Source organism: Zingiber officinale, chromosome 2B (assembly GCF_018446385.1).
Source record: "Zingiber officinale cultivar Zhangliang chromosome 2B, Zo_v1.1, whole genome shotgun sequence".
Classification (NCBI taxonomy): Eukaryota; Viridiplantae; Streptophyta; class Magnoliopsida; order Zingiberales; family Zingiberaceae; genus Zingiber; species Zingiber officinale.
Window position 1 is genome coordinate 98,483,731 of NC_055989.1, and position 21,940 is coordinate 98,505,670.

Genomic DNA, 21,940 nt, shown 5'->3' on the forward strand with positions numbered 1-21,940 from the left:
ATTGTAGGTAAGGAAAGACCAAGGTCTTGATAGGGTCCCAATTTCCAAAAATTTCGGATCAGCATCAGGCCAAGTGCTTGTAGAAATGCCAAGGCATTTTATTATAAGAGTATTAAAAGATAACAAGTTTTAGATTTAGTTTAAGCTTGTATGGTATGCAGATTTTTATAAGTATTGCTTGCAGATTTTGATATGTATTATATGCAGAACTCCAATCTTAGAGCAGATTTTATTAAGCATTTCAAGTGCAGATTTTAGTTAACATTCAAGTGCAGTTTCGTTAAGCTTATAGTGCAGTTTTGTTAGCACAGTATGCAGATTTCTGTTAGCTAAATATACAGAATTTTGATTATCATAGTATGCAGTTTTATTGAGCATTTCAGTACAGTTTTATTAAGTATTTTCATGCAATTCTGTTAAGCATTTCAGTACAGTTTTATTAAGTATTTCCATGTAATTCTGTTAAGCATTTCAGTGCAATGTTAATAAGCATTTTAGTGCAGTTTTAGTATGAGACATCCTTTTAATAGAGGTATTAACAAGTATAAGAAATATAAAGTATAAGAAAGAAAAAGGCCAAGGCCTTAAGTAGATCCCAAAGTCAAGACTTTAGGGATTTTGGCACACAAGGTGCTTGTTAAAATGCCAAGGCATTTAAAGAAGAAGTAATTAAGATAATAAGATATTTTACTTTGAAGAGGCTAGTACCCGACTTCCAAGGTTGTCGTTAAACAAATTCAGGTGTCCAATTCCAAGGTCTTGGCCCTGGTAGACCAACGTCTGCTCTTTTAGGATTGGTGGCTCGCTACCCCAACCTATTAGGGAACGCGCATAAAATGGTACTACGCCTGGGCCCAAGAGAAGTTGATTATTATTTTGAAGTATTAAAGTATAAGTTTTAAATAAGTGAAATAAAAGAATAAGTTTTAAACAAGTGAAATAAAATAATAAGTTTAGAACAAATGAAATAAATTTCACTTTGTTTTAAAATCAGCAAGTTTAGTTCTTTATGCTAGCATGATTGTATAGATTTGCTTTACATGTTTAGCATTTCAGTAAGTTTCTTTTGGCTATTAGATGAGCATGAGTAGTATCTTCTTTTGAGCATTCAGTGTTAGATTTCTTTCAACTTATATGCATACTCGAGTTTTTGTGAGTTAGATAGTGCTTACTAAGCAATTTTGCTTATAGTTGCATATCCTCTTACTGCAGATAAAGGAAAGGAAAAGCTATAGCAAAGGAAGGCGACAAGGAGGTGCGGATGGATGTGTGATGCCCGGACTATAGAAGCCTTGGGACTTAGTTTAAGAATTTGTTTAGATTAATTCTTTATTTAGGTTGATAAGAAAATTTTGGAGTTAGAAGTTGTATTTCATTATGTTTCCGCTATTCATTACTTGCATGATCTGATTTTATTAAACTGCGTGGTGATGTTATTTCTTTTGTGTATGTATGCTCCATATAGTCACCGGTACAGAGGAGATGCTGCCAAAATTTTTCGGTAGGAACTTCTCTGGGGGCGTGACAAAGTTGAGTATTACTAATATTAGCATAAGTAACACTAGTAAGTAGAGTTAATAGTTAAGTAACGGTCACCTTAGAGAGTAGTAAGGAAGGTGGGTCGTTACACATTCATTACCTAAGAGGGAGTTTGCCCTCTAGAAAAGGAGGAGAATGAAGGAAGCCATCATTCTCATATTGGCATGAAGGGAGTTGAGGCTATGGGATTAGCCTAACTTACTAGTGGTATTGTCAAACATCAAAAAGGGGGAGATTGTTGGTGCAATATTTCCTAGGTCAAGGTTGACCTGGTTGACTGAGCTACAATCGGGTCAAGCTTGAGTCTTGATGTTTGGGTTTCAATGTTTGACAATACATGGAGACAAGACATGGAGATTGCAGGTGTAATTGTTCATGTGGTGAGATTATGAAAGAGAGTCAAGTAGGTCAAGGTTGACTGGATACTTGATTGGAAAATCCTGGTGAGTGAAGCCAGGTGAAAGTCCTAACTGGGAGGTTAGGCAGTTGGAAGTCCTGGTGAGTGAAGCCAGGCAGAAGGAAAAATCCTAGTGAGTGAAGCTAGGTGAAAGTCCTAGTGAGTGAAGCTAGGCAGTATGGAAAGTCCTGGTGAGTGAAGCCAGACAAATGAGAAGTCCTAGTGAGTGAAGCTAGGCAGAAGGAAAGTCCTGGTGAGTGAAGCCAGACACAGAAAATCCAGATGGATCAAGTTTGATCGGATATCTGGTGTTGGAAAGTCCAAGTAGGTCAAAGGGATTGACTTGATACTTGACATGAGGAGGAAAAGTCCAAGTAGGTCAAATGGATTAACTGGATACTTGGCACGAAGAAAAGTCCAAGTGGGTCAAAGGGATTGACCTGACACTTGGTAAGCGAGCTCTAGCAGGTCAAGGATGACCGGATGCTAGGCATGATGTACCAACAGGTCATGGTTGACCGGATGTTGGTTTAGGGGACTTTGGACTTGATTTTGGGCAAAATCAAGGAGCTGGATCGATCAGCCGATCGATTGGCTCATGCACAATCGATCAGCCGATCGATTGGCTCATGCCCAATCGATCGACCGATCAATTGGGTGAGTCCCCGCGACAAGCTTCTTCCCAATCGATCGGTGGATCGATTGGGAGAGGCTCGCAATCACACAGAACAGCGCTAGATCAATCAGTCGATCGATCCAGAGCTCCCAATCGATCGGGCGATCGATTGGGAGGTGTGATTCTGCGCAATAAGCCCTGAATCGATCGGTGAATCGATCCAGGCGTTTCCCGAGAGCACAGAGGCGCTCTGGATCGATTGACCGATCGATCCAAAGCCTCCCCGATCAATTGGGAGTAATCCAATCGATCGAGATCCGACCGTTGGCGCTGGATAAAGCCATTGGCGTGCGATTCCTTCGCCATCACTCGCAGGGTTCAGCTCCGATCTTCACGGCTGCTTCTCCACAGCGATTTTTCTTCCTCACCACCAGTTCTTGAAGGTTTTTGGAGGCTCATCTAAGTCAAGAGGCGAGTTGCAATAAGAAGAAGAAGAAGTTAGGGTTTTCATTGTAATCTTGTAAGATTCATTTGTATTTTTGCTTCCTTCTTTCTCATTGTTGTATTGTGAGGTTGTAAGGCTTCTCCGCCTTCGGTAGTTACCGAGAAGGAGTGTTTTTATAGTGGAGGGTGCGTGAGTGTGTGGATCCTTGGATTAGTCGCCTCTTCTTAAGGTGGATACCAAGTAAATCCTAGAGTTAGCATTGTGTGTGTGTTTCTTCGTATTTTCCGCTGCATATCTTTGAAGAAACAAGCAACGACGAGCACGAGATCGCGCCAAGCTATTCACCCCCCCTCTAGCTACATATTTGGTCCCAACAATAAATTCTTATAAAAGTTCTGAGTTAGTTGAATAAAAAATTATATAATCTACATATACTTGTGCTATAAAGATTTCTTGTTTGAGTGATTTTACAAATAGGGTTGGGTTAATTTGACCTTGGTTGGATTATTTGGAAATTAGATAGGAAGTTAACCTTTCATACCATGCTCTAGGTGCTTGTGTAAGACCATACAAGGCTTTCTTTAGTTTGAACACATGGTTAGGATATTCTATGCTCTCAAACCTAGGTGGTTGACCTACATACACTTCTTCTTTAATTAGTCCATTTAAGAAGGCTAATTTAACATCCATTTGATAAAGCTTAAATCCTTTATGGGCTTCATAACTCAGTAGCATTCTAATGGACTCAAGTCTTGCCACTGGAGCATATATTTCATTATAGTCAAGTTCCTCTACTTGATTAAACCCTTTAGCTACTAGTCTGACCTTATTTCTAATAATTTCTCCATTTTCACTTAATTTTTTTCTAAATACCCATTTTGTTTCTATTATCCTTTTATTTTTAAGTAACGGTACTAAGTCCCAAACTTCATTTCTTTCAAATTGGATTAGTTCTTCCTGCATGGCTTTGATCCAATCTGGGTCAAGTAGGGATTCTTTTATTATTTTGGGTTCGATTTTAGAAATTAGAGATACTTGACTTAGGTTTCTGAAAGATGATCTGGTCTGAACTCTTAGGTTTGGGTCACCTATAATTTATTAAATTGGGTCATCTGAGCTGACTCTTATTGTTCTAGGTTCAACTTGTGTTTGTTCATTTTCATGTGATTGATTTTGTTCATCTTCGTACTCATCTGTAGGATTTTCGTTTACTCCCCCTAGATCTGTGCTAGCCCTAACAAAGTCAATTAGCTGGTATTGGGGTTGAGTTGAGTTAGATTATTTAGAGTTTGTAATTTTATCAAATTTTACATTAGTTGTTTCTTCAATTATTAGTGTAGTTTTATTGTAAACTCTATATCCTCTACTAGTTAGGAAGTACCCTACGAAGATTCTATTTTTTACTTTTGAGATAAATTTTACTAAATGTTCTCTTGTATTTAATATGTAAATAGGACATCCAAATACCTTAAAGTATTTAATATTTGGTATTTTATTATGGTAAATTTCAAATGAGGACTTATTGTGATTTTTATTTATTATTGCTCTATTTTGTACATAGCAAGCTGTACTAACAACTTCCGCCCAAAAATATTTAGGTAACTGGTATTCATTAAGCATTGTTCTAGTGGTTTCTTGGAGAGGTTTATTTTTTCCTTTCTATTATTCTATTTTGTTGAGGTGTGTTAGGGCACGAGAATTCTTAGTGGTATCCATTTTCTAGGCATAATTTGGTGAATCTATGATTTTTAAACTCACCATTGTTATCACTTCTAATTCTCTTGATTTTTTTATCCTTTTCATTTTCAATTTGTTTACAAAAGTTGCTAAATATTTCATCTTTATTTTTTAAGAATTTTATCCAAGTGAATCTTGAGTAATCATCAATTATTACTAGATAATATAATTTTTCATTAATGGACTTAACCCCTTGTGAGTCAAACAAATCTAAATGCAGTATTTTAAGGATTGAATTAGTTTGAGTTTGATTGGTTGGTTTGTGGGTTGACTTAGTATGTTTTTCCTATTGACAAGCATTACAAATTATTGAGTTTAAGTTGGGTAGTTTTGGTAGTCCTCTAACTAACCCATTTAATTTAGTGAGGTTTCTAAAGTTAGTGTGGAATAGTCTCCTATGCCATAGCCAGCTTTCCTCTTTTTGTGTTAAGTGACACTTGAGTGAGGAGATGACTAGATTGATTGCATAAATATTATTATTCCTTAGTCCTTTTAATTTTATTATAGGGTCTTTTATGTGCTTAATTATACATTCAGTGAATATAAACCTAACCTTATATTCTGAATCACACAGTCGACTAATATTGAGTAAATTGAATTTAAAATTTTCAATAAAGAGTACCTTATGAATAATAAAGTTAGATTCTAGTTCAGTGTCACTTATTCCAATTACCTTAAGTTTGTCATTGTTTCCAAAGATAACTGTTCCTAATCTTTTGAGTGTCAAGGTTGTGAACATTACTTGATCCCCCGTCATGTGTTAGGAGCAATCACCGTCCAATATCCACTTAGTTTCCTATGAAAGGTAGAAAGAAAGATTCAGTTTAAGTGTGACCTAAGTTTGAGTTTAATTTTGATTTTAATTTTTAATTTGAATTTTGAAGTTTAGATTTTGAATTTTGAATTTTGAGTTAAGATCCTTAGTCATCTCACCCAATCTATATTTTTTATTCAGGAGATCCTATAGTTTTGTGAGATGAATTAGGTTGAATTTAAGAGTTTGGTTTAACTTTGTGTTAGATTCAAATTTAGCTTTGGATTCAACAAATGAATATTTTTTGGATAAACTTCTAAGCTGTGGTGAGTTACTGGACATTATTAGAGTAATCATGCCTTCAAAATTTTCCAAATAGTCCTATCTACTGAACTTAATACAAAACTCTGGTCTAACCAATTAGTATTCATAAGGTGTAGCTTCAATTAGTTCCACTAAGCCAAATGCACCAGGTCGAAACCATATCTTCCTAGACATGTATAGACAGAGTTTTCCTAATCTACTATCATCCAAAACTTCACTAGTACCATTTATCAAGTTAAACTTTTATCCCTATTTATTTTAATCCTGATAACCAGCCAGGTAAATCATTATTTTGGAGGTGCCAGCTAATTTGGAGCCTCCCCCTGAATTGTTGAACGTTTGGGTTTAAGTTTTGGGTTTGTGCCAGTTTATTTTATAGTTGTAGTCTACTTGGTTATAGCTTGTGTTTAGATTGTATTTATTTAAGTTAGGTTTATTTTATTTAATTTAATTCTTTTAATTTGTACTTATTTTTGAAGGTTTAATTTTAGAAATTAAGAGAGAGTTATTTAATTTGATTTGATTTGTGTAATGAATTTTATCTTTTGGTATATAGTATTGATTGAGTCCTACTTGTGTGATTAAATACGCTTTTGGAACCCAAGCCTTAGTTGTTTTTGTATTTTGAGTTAAAGTTAAGAGTGATTTATATTTTATATTGGGTTTGTATTCGAGTCCGGGTTTATTGTACACCGCTCTTTGGGATCCAAGAATTATGTTTAGGTACTTGGTTCCCAAGGTAAAATTTTCCAACTGCCCTTTGAGCTCATTGACTTGACTTTTCATGACAGAGTTTTCTTCCTCAAGTTTTGCAACTTGAGTTGAATATTTATCTTGAACTTGGCTAGTCACTGAGCTCATGTTTAGTTGTTCCTTAAGGAGGTTATTTTCCTTTAGGAGTTGTTTAGCGTGTTCCTCGATTTTGACTAATCTTTTATTTAAATAGGCAATTATTTTGAATGAATTTATACCAATAAAGGAATTTACCTCAGGTTGATCTAACCTTGATAAAGATTTGTAGCTCGACTCATTTTCGGACTCATCGTCTTGATCCGTTTCTCCTCTAGTTGCCATTAGTGCAAGGTAGCCTTCTTGCTTTGGTTCGTCTGCTCCTGATCCGTCCTGCATTTTAATATTAAATAAATAATTTAGGAGTAGGTCATGTTGTGTTACCTTTGAATCGGGAGTTCCTTTGTGTTGCTCGACGAGCTTGTCCCAAAGCTCCTTTACGTTCTCATGTGGGCCGACTCGGTTGAGCTCTTCCTTTATGAGTCCGTACTAGATCGTGTTCAAAGCTTTGGAATCGGTATGGGCCTTCTTTTTATCTTTTGGACTCCATCTTTCAGGATCGAGTGGTATTTTTATTGCTTCATCTACAGGTGTATGGTACCCTCATCGGATGATGAACCATTGCTCGATGTCCATCTTGAGATAAACCTCCATTCTTTTCTTCTAGTATGGAAAGTCATTTCCATTGAAAAGAGGAGGACAAGCGGTGTTGAATCCCTCTAGTTGAGCCATTTAATTCCTGAAAAAGAAAACTAAAGAGAGGTACCAAGACTTGATCTTGGATTAGTAGTTCTTGAAGAAAAAATATTGACGACTCAAGTGGTGTTGCACCAACTTCGAGTAACAACGGAATGAGAAAGAGTTATTTGAAGAGGCAAAAAATTACAATTCAAAGAAAGTATGAAAAATTGAAATCCGAAAAGAAAGTCAAGCAATTCCCTCGGGCTTGATTGGTGGTTGCACTAATGCAGACCAGAACCTGCTCTGATACCACGTGTTGAATTGAATCGCACGTGAGAGGGGGTGAATCATGTGGTTTTAAAAATTCGTTCTTTATGGTTTTGAAAACAAAGTGCACACAATGGAAATCAAGTAAGAAAAAGAACACAAGAAAACACAGTTAGCTTTATTTGGTTCGGAGCTTTCAGCAACTCTTACTCCAAGACCCAGGTCCCGCGAACCTATCGATGGGTAATCCACTAAAATACCTCTTCCGATACCTCCGAAAGAGGGTATCGAGTACAAGAAAAGTTAGAATAAATACAACACCCCCACTAGTTCTTTAATAGTAATTAATTACAAAGAAACAACTTTGTTACTGACACATAGGAATTAAAGTGAGAGCGCTCGTGTGTTGGTGTCGGTCTGCCGGTCATGATCGGAAGTCCTTGGAGTAGTAGTTGGGCATAGCAGCTTCATAGTAGAGTTACAGTAGGAAGTTAGAGCAGTAGGAACCTCAAATACACGCGCAGTAGCTCGTATTACAGTTCTATCTTGAAGCTTGGTCGAGTCCCCCTTATAAAGGGTGTGGAAGGTGCCTCTAAAGGCCTTGAAGGTGCCTCCAACCTGACAAATTTAGTCCCGAACAATCTATGCCTTATCTATGATAAGGTCCAAACTTTATCCTGTGGAATGCGCCTTCCATGCACTGAAGGGGCCTTCCATATACTGAAGGCGCCTTCTATAAATAGTACCAAGGTGCCTTCAGTGCTTGAAGGCACCTTCCATGAAGACGCTTTCCATCAGTTGGAAGGTGCTTCGGGTGAACAGTACCCGAGGCCTTTTGTGCTTTTCTTGCCCTGCAAAATGAGTTAGTCCAATAAACCTGCAAGACTAGGATTTAGTCAAGGTCTCGATTTAGGTTTTAGAAATGGACCTAAATCGGACCGACACCTACTATCCCTTCAAACGAAGACGCATCCTAACTTTCTTACTCTCCTCCAGTGACTTACCTCTACTTATGGTCAACCACGCACTCGGTCAACCATGCACGGTCAACCAGAAACCAGTCAGTCACACATGCTTGAAGTTTACTCCTTCAAGACTTCGCACTAACTAGGATTACCTTCCCTTAATGTTGCCTAGCTTTACTCACTAGAATTTCCATTGCTTAGCTTCACTTACTAAGACTTCCACTACCTAGCTTCACTCACAAAAGGGTCTGGCTTCACTCACCAGGACTTCCATCTGCCTAACCTCCAATTAGGACTAGTCACTCAATAGATTTCTTACTTGCCTAACCTCCAGTTAGGACTTACCCTTTCCTGACCCCTAGTTAGGACTAGTCACTTAGTAGACTTCTCACCTGCCTAACCTCCGATTAGGACTTATCCTTACTAGTCATCTAATCCTGACTAGACTTCTTTCTTCCAAACATCAAGTCCTATTTGGATTAACCCTTAGTCAACTTGACTCGACATGGTATATTGTTAGAAAAAAGGCCAATTACACCAAAGACTCTTATTTCTTAATTTCTTCTTTCCAAAAAGCCTTTGAAAAGTGGAGAAATCTTATAAAGAAAAATAAAAAATTAAGCTAAAATAAAATAGATATGGCAACATAAAAAAAATAATAAAAAGTTACACTAGGTATTGTCGATCAGAATTAAAGCATAATGTTGTAGCATGTTGCAGCATAGAGAGTGAGAGAGCACTAGAGCACGAGCACAGGAATGAATGGGATTAAGTGAACGAGTGTTTTGAAAGATTTGCCTTGAAGCCATTTATATAACCCTTCTCTGTTGCTGATATGGAAAGCCCTAATCGATTGGAGCCTCGTCAGTCGCCAGGAAGCTATTGACATGGTTGCAACATTTATTTGATAGATAATGTTAATCGTGTTCTCCGATCTCTCAGTGGCCCTTTAGTCGCCTAGAGAGAGGTCAATTTGACCTTAACCCGACTCGCTCTGATCATTAGATAACATCATCTTCTGGTTGCTTGAAAGTTGCTTTGGTCGTCTATATGCTCTGGTTGCCCCAACCTAGATACAGTCACCTGGACCCTCTGATTTTCCTTATTGAGAGTTATCACCTACCTCACTCAGACTCCCTCCGTTCACCTAGAACCATCAAACTTAGTTTCCCTGCAATTGTTACACATAATGAGTATAATAGAAAATGTAAAGTTACTCGCACTTTGGGTCTAGACGCTTAGCTCCTAGCTGAACTATCTAAACTGAGGTGTCAAACTACAACTCCCAGTTAATTTCATTTAGACTTGTCTGTCAAGTTTCATCTCTCAACTTACTCCACTTGAACTTGTCTTCCAAGTTTTGATGTTTGCCTTCAATTCCCAGGTGGTTTCCAACCAAGACATAGCTCCTGTCTGACTTCCAATCATGTCTTCAGTTGCCTAGCTCCACTAGAACTTAGTTAGTGTCTGGTCCCAACCAGGACTTCAATTTCCTAGATTCATTAAGACTTAACCATTGTCTGGTTCTCAACTAAGACTTCATTATTTGTCAAGTAACCTGCTCTTGCACACTTGACATAACTTGTCAGATTTCAGCAAAGCTAAATTTAACCTTAATCATATATCAAAACTTTGGATTCAATGTTGTGCTCCTAGCACCAACATTTTGATGTCTTTCTATTTTCAATTTTTAATGACCTATAAATGACTTTTGAGAAAAATTCATTGATGTTGGATACCTGGTATATATATAAAAAAATTGATGGGCCCAAACATCTCAGAATCATTTCAAATTTGAAACAATCTCTTTTTAGCACTCTCCTGAAACTAAACATACTTAATTCCCTTATTTAAAAACCTTTTAAGCAATAGTTAAGAGTAAAAAAAATTAATCATCAATAGTTTTGACTAAGAATCAATGATGAGCTTAGATACATGAGGTCACACCTAAACCAACATCAATATGCTCCTTGCACTCTTTTTAGTTTGCCCATGCTAAAGTTTCATGAATCTAGAGCATTTCTACCATCATGAAATTTAGTGAGAACTCATTTATGGACCTAAAACATCATATTCAATCCAAACCTAGTACATTATCTTTCTTTAACTCCCTTAAGTCACACCATGCTCAGACTCAATTGACTAATGACCCATTTTAGCATAGAGGAATGCTTTAAAAAAATCAACTTCTTTACTTTCAAAGTAGGTCATTGTTGGACTTAAACAACCTTGATTCACTCTAGGATTACACTAATATACTTCTTGCAATCTCCTAAGTTTATCCATGTTAAAGTTCCATGATTCTAGAGTTATTTTAGACATCAACGGGTTTCATTAATTGTCTTAAAAATTTAGATCCTCCAAACCAAGTTTGTTACCATTCTTCCATTTGCTTAAGTATCACCATGTTCAAACTCAATTGACTCATGACCTTTATTAGCCTTGAGTGAATATCTTAAAAAATCATCCTTCTTGCATTACAAGAAAACCTTAATTTAGCGATGAATTTTTTTCCATTGCTAAATTAGCGACCAAAATAATCTTCGGTCGCTAAATACGATGGAATTTAATTTCTATCACTAATTAGCGATGAAAATTAGATTCCATTACTAATTAGTGATTAAGGATGATTTTGATTGTTAATTTAGTGATGACAAAAAAAAATCCATCACTAATAAGAAGGGAGCAACCGTCGTGAACGATAGTAGTAGTTCAAAACTAGCGATGGATATAAATTTTTGTCACTAATTAAATATGGAAATTAATATTCATCACTAATTAGCAACGAACATTTAAATTTTATCGCTAAATCTCAATCAAATTAAGGTTCTTCAAATTTTTCTTCTCTCACACTCTATCGGTCACACATGTGTGATCTCTGATCTATCTCTGTCATTCTCCTTAATGCTTGTAAATACTTACTCTGTGTTTGATTTCCTATTCTCAATGTTTCTTTATGTAGGTAGACTACCCTATAATATCCAATGTAAACTTTTAGGATTGCATCGGCATATCCATTCCAATTCGTTATCTACTTTCAGAGCGACATAGTTGAGGGATTGCTTTCCTAAGAACATCCCTGTCCCATGATCCCATAACCTCCGAGTTGCCTTATCCTAGTGCATGGTGATGAATTGAATCGATTCATTAAGATCTATGATAGTCTATTTCGTGGCACATTGATCTACTCTTGTAGCCGACTCTCCACATCTCCAGTTTCTACGGGTCAGAGTATTGAGTTCTCCTTTTAATTTATTCCTAAATCTTTATAGGATATGAATCTTATACTTTTGACATTGAGATCGTGTGTACAAGTAGGCCTGGACCACAAATAAACATATCATAAAACATGGAAATGATCAAGTATATAGTTCATGCATTAACAATTACATCATAGTTACTCCATACTCTTAGAATATGGAGATCTACTCCATGGAAAAGGAAATACAACAAATAGACAAAGAAAATAACAATCTACAACTCAATACACAAGATAGAGAGAAGAGAATACTTATCAATGCGTTGTCAATCTTCTCGGATGAAATCCCTGCTCCGGAGGTAAATAGATCATCGAGATGGATGAAGGGAAAAACCCTCTCCCGAAGAAGGGGGTGGAGCCCCATGGTTGGAGATGAACCAAGTTAAGCTAGACTCTATGTTATTTGATGTCTTATGTCTGAGTATGCAGAGACTTAGGAACACAAGAAGTCGAGCAAAAGATGTGGTGGACGAGAAGAATGACACAGGAATCGAGTCAACGGGCTCAGTGCATCCGAGGGATCAGAAGTTGTGGAAGAGTACGCTGGTGGAGTGAGAAGGATACACAAGCACTTTTGACGGACGAGAAGCTAGAGCGGAAGCCTGCTCAAGGAGAAAGTCAGAGTTGGGTTCAGGTGAGCTCAACTCTAGAAGGCTGGAGCATCACCCACGTAAAGAAGATCAGCTAAGGAGTTGGTCTGTCTTAGGGAAGGTGCCTTTAATGGCTTGTAAGGTGTCTTCCATGAACAGTGTCGAAGGTGCCTTCTAGCCTGTTAGAGGTGCCTTCAGATAACCATTGCCTGAAGATAAAGTTTTATCTTAGGTGATAAAACTTGTCTCATTGAAGGGGCTTTAAACCCAATTAAAGGTGTCTTCAAGCTTCGGATAGAGTTTTCTAGGGGCTATAAAAGACCCATGGAGCTAAGAAATAAACAACTTCTGTATTAACTTTCTTAGTCATTTCTGAGCTATCAACGTGTATAAAAGGCTTCTTTACCTTTAACGAAGGAATTTTTTAGTAAGCTTTTCAACGTCTTGGATTAACAACCACCTAGGTTGTATCCAATAAAACTTTAGCCTTTTACCTACTCTTTTAAGTTGTTATTTATTTTATGTTAATTATTTTTTCTTAATTAAATTGTGCATCCTTGCTAAGCAAAAGCAAAAGATTTTTTTTCTAACTTTGATCGCAGGCTATTCACCCCCTCTAGTCGGTTGCACTGAGACCAACAAGATCCTTAACCCTTTTTATATCCTCCCAAACTACCCAGATCTGTTAGATTTACATGGCTCCGTAAAAATGGTTTTTTCGCTCCTTAGACTTGGTTTCCTTAGGTTGGACCTTAAAGAAAACTTGTAGAGATTGAAATTATCTACATGTTAATAGGTTATTAAATCTATAACTCTAACTAAACTAGAATTTATGACTATTCAAAATTTGGTCTGTAGTTTGGGCTGGAGGCTAACACGACTCGTGGGCTAGCATAGGCGCCCGTGGTAAGCTCGAGAAAATGACCAAAATTGACATAGGCCATGCCTAGCTAGCACGACCGGCCATGGTGGAAGTTGTTGGCTCTATTTTAGCACTATTTTAGGCTTGATTTCATTTATATGAACACGCTTGTGTTATGGGACATGGTCAAAGCATGTTCATTGATTACAACTTTATTTTGATAGTTTTTTTTAAAATATTTTTTCTTCCCAAATGATTCATGTGTTGGCTTGATGATGAAGCTCAATGATGAGACATGGCTAATCAGTGTTGAGTCTTTTTCTACTTTATTCTTTATCTTTCTTAGTCATAGGAGCATGCCCATACAATGAGACATGATCAGAGTATGCTCCTTGCTCCAACTTCACATTCTAAGGGGTTTATGCTCTATTTTTGCTCTGAAAACTCATCTTATCAATCAAAACAAGCAAAGGATAGTTCTCCTAACCAAAGAATAAAAATAACAAAATCGTATAGAAATAGGGTGTGATAATGTAAATTATGCTCATGAAATATAAGTAAATATACGACAATCAATGCCTAGAAACATGCATAATCTACACTCATTGAAATCCCCCAGGCTTAAATCTTTACTTATCTTCAAGTAAAACTTGCAATCTAGGTTTATGTGTATAAATGATGCATCATAATCCCTAGTGAATTAGTCCAATCCTATCACGTAGTTTCATTGATGAGCATGATACAAAATTATTTGAGTGTGACCTAAGTAGAAGTTCTCTGTGTTCAGTGCAATAAGTGATCTAACTTTTTTAAGTGTCAATCTCCAAGCCTAATCAATTCATCATTTAACCGTGTTCCTCATACTTTCAGCGATAGACACTTACTCGCTATACGCATAGTTTATCCCACTCAAAGTCTACACGAGGTCTCAAAAGAATACTCTGTATGAAGAGAAATATAATAGTTATTTCTCTAATAACCTAACTTTATCTCAAAGAGGTAACCTGTTAGTTTTCACTCACGATAACTATTTTTTTTCATCCCTTGTTCTCTTTTTTTGCTAAGTGATCACAAAGTGCAACACTTGAACAAACTCTTTTTCCCTCTCTTTTTTTCTTCTTTTAAGATTCTTTTTCTAATGAGCTGACATGATCCAAGTCTATCCAGTAACCTAAATGTAATAGAGAAGTCACCTAGGAAGTAAGAGTACTAGTATGGTTCTATAAATTATAACTACTTTCAGAAATATTTATCATCAAAGTTAAGCATAGTGTGACGATATCCTAAACTAGGTCAACACTTAAATTTTTTCGATAAAAATAATGCTCACTTCATGCTACTATAGATAGGAAAAAAATAGATCACTAGGCATCATACTAGCAAACATAATAACAACAACATAAATAATTATAACTAGCATGCTAGCATCTAATAGTGGCATGATATATGATACAACTTGAAGAAATTTATTATGTAAAGATAAACATGACAAACTAACTAACAACCCAAATATATATATCCTCATATTAAATTTTTCAATGTCTCAAAGATAATCATAACTCTGATTCGGAGGAAGTTTAGGGTGAGTGGAGTTACCAAGTGATGTACACCAATTGTTTGAGTTATTCATATGCTGAAGACACCCCCTCTATCTGGTATTCACATACCTCCTCAACTTTGAATCCATAAATGAAAATTAGACAAGAAAAACTAAGTAGGGGACTAAGGTTAGGAAAAAGGAAAGAAAGGAGATCAAGGGAAGCATGGTTCGTGCTTGTTCTTAGTGAAATTTGGCATGAAAGTTGTATTTTCAAGCACCTGGCATGACTCGTGCTAGCTGGCACTACCGCCCCGTGTCAAGCTCTATGAACTGCATCAACTGGCGACACGGCCCGTGTCGGCTAGCATGGCTACATGTGTTGGGCTCTATGAACTGCATCGGGTAGTGACATACTCTATGTCGGCTGGCAGTATGCCTGTGGAGAGCTTTAGAAGCCCCCTTGATAATCGGGCACGACCCGTGCCCATTGTCATGGCCCATACCCACTGGCAAGGGTGCCCGTAGCAGGCTCTAGAACTTCTAGGAGTTGGTCTTTAAGCTCTTCTTCGAGCCCTATCAAAGAAAATAACAAGAACCACTCTTCGAAATTATGCTCCTTGTCCTAAAATTAAGAAAAATAAAAAGTTAAAACTATGAAACAAGATAAAAATATAAACGAAAATAAGAAAGAAACTTGAGTTACTTCCTAAAAAACGCTTATTTACGATCATAAGCTTGACCCTTTATTATGGTTACCAAGATGTATCTTTTAAACCTCACTCGTGGAGAAGTGAGATATTTCAGAACGCTTTTACCAAGGGCCCAAATTGTGGAGAGAGCTATTATCATGAGATCAATATCATAAAGCATCGCTCCCTCCATCTTCATCTACTTGAAGGTTTTCTTGGAGGTCAGAGATGATTCATTTGAAGAATCCATCCTAGGAGCGGATATTGGGGCCTTGTTCAGTAAAAATAGAGACTTCTATAGTAGTGGGAGTGTCCAGCCTCAGGGCCTCTAGCTATCCATCACTTCCCACTCTGAGGGTTGCACAATAATATCATCATCCAAATCTGACATGGTAGCAACCACACCAAAAGTTCCATATGCAATATCATCCACAAAATTATCGACATCAATATTTACCCCATCTATATTCTCATTGGAAATCAAGTGTGCATTACCAAAATTTTCATCAGGAGATGCAACAAGAGCATCAGTAAGGTTGGTTGGGAATGCATCATTAGTCCTATCAATATTTGGAATTTCATCAACTATATTATCGCCATGAAAAACAATAGAGGAGTCATGTAGAGCCACACAATCAGAGGTCAAATCGCTATCATCTTTACAATTCATCCCCTTTGGCACATGATATAATTGTATCTGAGGCATGTAGACCAAGAGATGTGAGATTTTTATTATTAAGAATTTTTTGTAAGTAATTTTTATTATTTTTTATACTAATTTATAAACTTATTGTTACAGAAAAATATACCTAGGAGCTAGGGTACGAGGCAGTATTTATAGAAACCTGGACTAATGCTTATGTCAAACTGTACAAGGATATGCTATACAAATGTAGAAGAAAGGAAACAAGGTCAATCTTTGTATTAGAGGATATTTGAGATGCATGGCGAGCCATCTAGGTTGCAGAAAGAAGGCAGTCAAATTCATTGACAGCTTGGGCTAACAAAAATACTGAGCTAGATGGCCCTAGCATCGGATCCTCAAAGCATACAGTTGAATCTCGATCAATCGTAGAGTATGCCATATACTTGGTGAGTTTACAATTAATAAAGTTATATAAGAATTCTTTAATTATCAATGAATTTATTTTGATTTAAATGTATTATTTAATATTTAAGCAAATGAACTACAGTGACCTCCTACTTATTGGGAGGTAATTGGCAAGACACAAAAGAAAAAGGATGACACATTTGTTGATTCTCGATTAAAGGCATTAGACGTAAAAATATAAACTTGAATACATTTAATCGTTAATAATGAATAGTTTTTCTAATTGTATATCTGATATGAATATTTTTTTTATTTAAATAGGATGAAATGACTGCTAGATTTGTTAGGCCTCTCAGCATACTAAAGAGGGAGATGAGACGCAAACTCTATCTACAGACCAATTAAATGAAATTGATTATGATATGGTTGGTGGGAAAAAAATCTGCTTCCTCTACAATCTTGGCACCCAAGTGAGAGTCGTATATGATCATGATTCATGTGATGGTTCCTAGGGCCAGGGGTCGTCCCAGCGAATCATCTACTAAGTAAAAATATTAAGGAAAGAAAACCTAGATTTTAAGATCGACTCTCGACATTAGAGCAACAATTTGAAGAGTCACAGGAAACACAAATAAGATATGAGCAAATTGGATAGGCAATGATGGAATTCATGGCTAGAATGAGTCAAATGCTACACAATTTTGATTTTCAGGAGACTTAGGACCCTCAAGACCCTGATGATACTGATCAATAGCTGATTGAGATGTGCATTAACCTTTTTATTTATTTATTTATCTCTTATGAAATAGATGAAATAGATTTATTAATTTTAAAATTACATGCATCTCTAATTATATTATATATTTTCAGGAAAATTGTAGATCATTGATATATTCTATATATCACCATCAGCAAATATCCAACTAGCATTCAAGTATCTTTTTTTTTTTAACTTATAAACCTATTGTCTAGTTACCATTTTTTATTAGTGTTCACTTTATTTAGTTTAAATTTAATTTGTTGGTCATAATTATGATGATATATGACTAGTTTTTTCCTTGTTTTATTAAGAATCTATCGTATTATACTTTCTACAAGATTGGATACTACTAGCTAGTTTTAGAATGGAATTGGATGTGTTCGCTAAGAGGTTTTTATTATCATTTGTAATGTATTTGAATTTATTGGATTTAGATGTTTATTAGTAAAATTTGAGATTTCTTGGATATTTATCTTTATTGGATTGGATTTGATATGTTGTTGGATTGAATTTCATTCAATTTATTGGATTAGATTTGATATGTATTGTTTGTATTGTTTGGTTATGCTGTTTATGTGTATAATGTGAATATATGGATTTGTAAATGAGTTGTGGTGTTATGTTATGAGATTGTTGTTTTTGTGGCTTTGTGAATGGTATGTGATGTTTGTATCGTTTGTGATGGTATGTTGATTGATATTTTATATGTAAATAGGAAAAATGCTAAAATGAGGTGTTCTCGAAATTTTTACGTAAATTAGCGACCAAATTTTAAATCCATCACTAAAGTTCCATTTACAAATATAGCGACGACAATTATCTTCCATGGCCAATTAGTGATGGAAGTTAAAATTCATAGCTAATGAGTGACGGATTTTAAATTTCCATTGCTACATCCAGAATGGAATAGAAATGTTCCGTTAATGACTTTAGTAATGGATTATTAATTTTGTTGTAAATTAGCGATGGAAATTAACTTTCTATCGCTAAAACTAGCAATGGAAGGTTAATATATGTCGCTAAAGGTAGTCAATGATCCATTTTTTTAATGATAAAAATAATCAATCACACTGCCCAGTTAATGACGGATCTGCGACGGATATTCCATCGCTAATATGGTTTTTTTGTAGTGTTGACTTTTTACACAATGTCATTGTTAGACTATGTAGGATTGTACCAATGTGCTCCTAATTACACTCTCTTAAGTCAGTCCAGACTAAAGTTTCATGATTCCAAAGTCATTTCAACCATCAATGATTTTGTTAAAACTTATTGATGAGCCTAGTCATTTTAGATTTAGTCCAAAACTAATCCATTACCTTCCATCCAATTCCTTAAGTCTCATCATGCTCAAACCCTCTTGCCTCACGATCCATTTCAGCCTTGAGTGATTATTGAAAAAAAAAAATCAACTTGCTTGAATTTTAACAGTGTCATTGTTAGATCTAGACACCCCTATTCACATTAGGATTGCACCAATATGCTCTTTGGACTCTCTTGATCATGTCCATTATAAACTTTCATGATTCAAGAACCTTTTTAGTTATCTATAAATTTGATCAAAACTTATTGTTGGACCTAAAACATTCATACTCAGTCCAAACTCGAACCATTACCTTCCTTCCACTTTCTTGAGTCACGCCATTCTCAAACTCTATTGACTCGTGACTCTTATTAGCCTAGAGTGATAATAACAACAATAACCAAGACTTATTCTACTAGATAAAGTTGACTATATAGATCATCTTACGTTATTAGATTGTATCCCTAACTATGATCATTATTTATATTTAAATAAATTTAGTATATTTTATTATTATTAATCGAGTCTTCTTTTAATGTACTCATATATCATAGTTTCATATTGCTAAACTTAAATTCTAGCATAATATCATTGCTAGACCTAGAGATCCTTGTTTCACTTTAGAATTGCACCAACATGCTCTTTGCACTCACCTAATCTTGTTCGTTGTCCATTCTGAAGTTTCATGATTCCAAAATTATTTTAACCATCAATGAATTTTGGTTAAAATTCATTGATGGACATAAAACATTCAAATTTAATCCAAACTAGTTCATTATCTTCTTTCTACTCCCTTGAGTCAATGCTCAAATGACCCCTTTCAGCTTAGAGTGAATGTGCAAAATAAATTAGTCTTCTTGGTTATTGGAATAGTCTCATTGTTAGAGCTAGAAGTGATTCACTTTAGGACTGCACTAATATGCTTTTTACACTCTCTTGAACCTATCCATAATTTTTTGTTGGCACAAGCAGACACACTGAGTGATTAAACTAGTGTTTTGATATTTTTCATATATTTAATTAAAAATAAAAATAATAAAACTATAATTGAGATTTAAATAAGTTAATACATAAATTTAATATACGAATGATTATGATTTTTGTTCCGCATGAAAGTAAATATTAAAACACTTATTTCATTCAAGTGATAGCAACAAAATTGCTTGCAAAATACTTTTATATAATTATTGCCCTACTTAATTTAACATGAATTTGTCTTGTGTCCAAAAGGGGATGATGTCCATTCACCTAATTAATAAATAGCACTAATTGCTATGGATGGCTCCATAGAATGATAGAGTACAAAATGTAAGAATTATATTATATTATATTTATACAGATTCATGAATTTTTTTGATCCATAATTTTCGGATCAACTGGATGAGTCAATGGTTTTTTTGAAAAAAAAATGACAGTATAGATTATGTCAGGGCTCCTGCTGTATATTTATATGTTATTATTCATAATGTTTATTATAAGGATCTCCTAATTAAAATACTTTTATTCATAGATTTATCTCATCTTTAATTTCTGGGTCAACTGATCCAACTGCTAGATTTTTTTTTTCCTTAAAAGAAAAAAAAAATTAGATGGCAAGGTAAGCTCCTTCAATAATATATGATATTTATTTAGTGGCGGTTGGTTAGTGTTGTTTATCATAGTAGTTAAAAACTACAATGTGCTGATTGAATCAATAGATTTTGTATGATTTTGTAGCACCTACCCCACATAGGGTATAGGGTAGTGGTGGATCCCAAAGACAATGGAATGCTTTTATTATGATGTAAAGTTTTAATAATTCTAAAGATGATGGTGTTAGTGTGATAATTATTTTGAAGAAAATGAAAATACTAATGCCATATTTAGTTGGAAGCTTAAATCTGTCTCCTCATTGGATGTCGATGATGAAACGTCTTTTAAAGATGTAGATCAATCTGAAGTGGTTTGACAATGCCCCTCTAATGTTTAAGTTAGACTTCTATAGTGGAGCTTTAGAAAGAAAGTGTAGAATGTAATAAGGGAGCAAGTTACAAAGAATGAGGACTAGCTTTGTAAAGTAAGATTGAGTTTTGCCCCTTCTTAAAAGACAGCTTAAAACTCAATATCAATATAATCCAGGATCACAATAAGAATGAGCAAGTTACAATATCAATACAATCCAGGATCACAAAAAACAGCTTAAATTCAATATAAAATTTAACATTCAAAATCTACGAGTGGCACGTACGTTTAACTTGTTTTCACATTCAAAATCCAAAAGTTAATATTTCTTTTTGTAACACAACAACAGTATAAAGAAAAATGTTTGCCGTCATCTCAATCGTCCTCCCACTATTGCATCACTTCTATGTCTTCCTTCGTCTGATCATCACGATAAGTTATTATAAAAAAACCAAGTGCATCATAAAAGGGCTTTGAGATGAAGCTGAAAATCCAAATATACAAACAAATTTATTGGCATTTTTTTTTGTTAACATGTGATATTTATATATTAGGGAAAACCCACTTGATATATTTAATAAACAGCATCACTAAAAAAGAAAGTGGCGCAAAAACAAAATAAGATAATTCACAAATCATATAAATAAGTTAAATTTGAAAATGTGCGTGAGGGGATCGGTTAGGGGGAGATTAAGAGATCCGGTAGGGATAGATCACCGGCCAATGATAGATCGCGTGAGGAAGGAATTGGAAGGGAAACAGGGAAAGTTAGTGATGGAAATAAATTTAGTCGTTAAAATAACGATGAAATTTAATTCTGTTACTATTTCAACGACCAAATTTATTTCCATCGCTATTTTTAGCGATATAATATTATTTTTGTCACTATGTTAATGACGAATAATTATTTCCATCGCTAAATTAGTGATCAAATTAATTTTCAGTCGCTAAACAGTAATGGATAATTATGATTGTTACTAAAATAACAATGAAATTAAATTTTGTTGCTATTTTGGTAATGAAATATTGTTTTCATTGTTATTTAGCAACCGAACATTAATTTGGTCACTAATTTAGTGATGAAAATTAATTTCATCACTAATTCAGTTGTTAGTAGGCAATTTTCTTATATTGAGGTGATTTTGCTCATCCCGAGCATTCTGCTAGATGAAGAGAAATAAATCATATACCGAACAACCTCCTAAGCGAGAAGATATTTAATTCTAAGAGGAATAAATCCTATGAAAATCAACTCTTGACTAATGAAACAACTCTTATCACTCAAATACAAATTTGAGTTCATCGTGGAAGCATAACCTACTCTTATCAAAGTCATGCTTGTAATGAGTTGGGGTTGACTAATGAAACAACTCTTATCACTCAAATACAAATTTGACTTCATCGTGGGAGCATAACCTACTTTTATCAAAG